Source organism: Helianthus annuus, chromosome 12 (assembly GCF_002127325.2).
Source record: "Helianthus annuus cultivar XRQ/B chromosome 12, HanXRQr2.0-SUNRISE, whole genome shotgun sequence".
Classification (NCBI taxonomy): domain Eukaryota; kingdom Viridiplantae; phylum Streptophyta; class Magnoliopsida; order Asterales; family Asteraceae; genus Helianthus; species Helianthus annuus.
Genome location: NC_035444.2, coordinates 59,402,965 through 59,406,410, shown reverse-complemented (window position 1 = coordinate 59,406,410; position 3,446 = coordinate 59,402,965). Strand labels below are relative to the sequence as shown.

General features: G+C 36.7%; 1 long non-coding RNA gene across 1 annotated transcript; it reads right to left on the bottom strand.

Annotated features, from left to right (window-relative positions):
- Positions 1 to 385: 385 nt before the first annotated feature.
- Positions 386 to 3,078, bottom strand: LOC110895058. The gene is made up of 3 exons (XR_002566879.2): positions 2,726 to 3,078; positions 2,125 to 2,195; positions 386 to 987 (listed from the first exon to the last, which is right to left on the bottom strand). It is a non-coding gene; the product is annotated as an uncharacterized LOC110895058 (long non-coding RNA).
- Positions 3,079 to 3,446: the final 368 nt, after the last annotated feature.

The window sequence follows — 3,446 nt, the reverse complement described above, 5'->3', positions numbered from 1 at the left end:
AAAAAAAAGGGAAAAAAGAACAATTGATTGACTAATTTGTCAACTCACTCATTACGACATATAGCTAAATTCTCACCATACACATGAACAAGAGTAACTTAAATGTCATTATTGTACACTTTTTCAATATGAAAAAAAATGAAAAATAAAAAGGATGTCTAATAATGCAAACGTATTTGCATCAGAATAGGTTATTGATTAAGTTTATTGGAAAGCAAATTAATTGTTCCTAAAATCAAGTACGGAGAAGAAACAATCAAAAACTTTTCAACCTTTCAAACATTATGAAATTTTAATCAGAAATAGAAGTGCCAAATTTGTTCCATTTATCTATAAATGGGTTGATTCAGTTAGCTTTATTCTCAACGTATCAAACAAATAGAAGTAAAAGCAAGCTTGAATGAAATGGGTCACATAGAGGCCTATAGTCGCGCCCAGAGTATATCTTTAATACATAGATCTCTCCCAAATCATTTAATCTAAAAAATAAAATATAACTAAACAGTTGGACAAAGTGTTTCAGGTGAACACAAACTAGCCATACAAAAATGGTCAACCATTTAGAAAAAAATAATATCACAAATGATAACAAAAAAAACTTGCATGACGGCTCTAGAACATTAGATTTCAGCATCACTATCTGCAGCTTGCTTTTGTAAGAGTATTAGCCTGAGGCCTGGTCCACCGGATCTCCAATTGGCTTATAAATTATGTATCTTCTGCAGCTTCTTTTTGAATAAGCTCCTCAGTCTGAACTAACAACTTGTCATGTCGTGCGGAATGAGCAGACTGTGTGGCCAATTGATATGACATCCTCACCTCTCTGAAGGGTTATACTGGAAGGCATACGTGGGAAAAGACAGCTGATTCAAATATTAATCCAGGTCAACTTAATTCCATATTCAGTTTGTGGGTAGTTCCACATTCGCTTGAAGACACTTAGCCCTACTCCCATTCGCTTGAAGACACTTAGTCCACATTCGCTACCTAACCAATGCGATACCAAAAAACAGGCTTTGAAGACGTTAAACAAAAAAAAACCATGTAGAACCAAAGTATGCTAGTAATCCTAGTACGTAAAATATCGCTTCCTAACCAAGATGATGGGTCATGCGAACCGCACCAAACATATATAAAATCTCACTGCTAAAATTAAGACTAAAAACATTAAAACTAATGCACCCAAACAAGCAGGCCTTCAATTGGGCTAGGAACAGACAGGCCCAAAAAAGCTCTTAGCACCCAAAGCCGGGCCTTCAGTTTGACCCAAATGCATGTTGACGCGTTATCCAGCGCGACCCGACCTGCCTGTTTTTCCAGGCTTACCGAATTCAAAATCATAGAATTATACCATCATACATCACAGACTCCGATTTTCTTGAGGCGTGTAAGTTTAGTTATTGGTACAAAACTGGGATTTGAAAAGAAAAAAAAGGTTTTGTCGTAACCAGATTAGTCACAACACATTCAGACTCAAACTTGCTAGGACTCGTTAGCCAGACTGATGGCCTAAACACGTTCTGACCCAAAAAACCAAATGAGCCAATTTTTTAAACAGTCCGTTTTCACCCGTACGAAGTTTTGTCGAAACCCGCAATGACTTGTTGCCCCAACAGATGGTCTGAAGCCGTTCGACACAAACCAAACTGAACACTTTTTAAAACAGTCCGTTTTGACCTGTACACATTTTGGTTGGAACCCATTCAGACCCTGACCTGCTACGACCCATTACCCTGCCCAACCAACCCACATGGTGTGTTTTACCTGGACCCCAACCAAAATGACCATTTTCTAAAATGGTGTTTTTTACCTGGACCCTGGTCGAAACTCATTTTGACTTGTACCTATTTGGCCGAAACTCAATAAACGAACGAATCGGACGATAAAATAAAAATATTGTATATTTACAACTCGTTACGGACTCGACGCTCGTTACGGACGACTCGGACGATAAAATAAAAATATTATACATTTACGACTCGTTACAGAGTCGACGCTAGTGACGGACGATGCTCGTTACGGACGACCCGGACGATAAAATAAAAATATTATATACTTACGACTCGTTACGGACGACTCGGACGATAAAAACCAGTATGATGAATGTCAGGACATGAACTTTACCTGAGAAGCAAAACCCACTATGTGGAACATGTTCTAATCTTCATCTTCATAATTTCTGGATCAAATAAGTTCTGCATAAAAGTTCCATGTTAGTGCAAAAATAATCCAGCCTTTTTAGAAATTAATATATGCATTTGAACACATCCAGATGACTTTCATCTTTCAACCTGCTTGACATCTTTTCTTTTTTAGTTAAATCTTCTAGCTTAAACCATTAGAAACGAAATTGAAATAGATCCGAAAGCTAGTTTCTTTCTGGCACAGGTTCATACCCAGTTGAAATAGCCAAATTGGTTGTATTCTAGACAAACTAATTCAATGTGTTTCTCATCAAAGTTTGAACAACAAAATACATACCTATTTCAATATTTAAACACCGAAGATCTATGCATCAAACAGCGTCTCTTTTTTTAAACCAAGAGAATGTTGAATTCACCAATTATATATGTAGACTACAATACAATTCTAATATCATGCCAAATAATATCATTGAGAAACAAATTAGGTTAACAAACAACAATACTACTGTAATATCGTGCCAAATAATATATAAATCATCAAAAATAATTAAATAAAAAAGCATCAATCAAACGTTATGTACCTTCCTGAACCTCTTAGCCAGCAGCATGTTCACCAGAAGATAAATTAGACCGAAATCGCATCGGCAGCTAATCTAGCTTAAAACCCTTGAACCGTCAGCGCTGATTCGGTTGCAGATAACGCCGGAGAGTGTCTGTGGCCGCTAGCCACCGTTGTTGCCGCTGCTTAATCGCCACAAAACACCACCATCGTGTTCGCCGGCTACCACAAACACCGTTGTTCATGGGTAAAATTGTAACAAACGAAAGCAGCTATCAGTTTGATACACAACACACAAATGGCAATTCTCTTATGTGATTTGTCTAATAAACTAAAAAATGAACCTTAAAAACCATTTGGAAAGTTATTAGTAGCCTGTTATATAACACACCCCTAAAAATGAACCTTAAAAACCATTTGGAAACCAAATACGTTGATATATATGTATATTTAATAAAAAAAAATAACTAAAATCCCGCTATTTGTGTTAAGACAGAAAAAAACTAAAATCCCGCCATGGAGGCGCCAAAATCATATAGCGACACATGGTCTTCCTTAATGTAAAAGAAGCGGGCTTTCCATACAGCTCACATCTCGCTTTTACCATAGCTACAAACTCTGCAATCAGTGTTATATCAAGCACTTTAGATCGCACATATAATATTTAATCATCAAATAACAATACACTATGTGGCTGCAAATAAAACTGTTACATAATAAGTCAAAGGCTTGACCTGGTCACA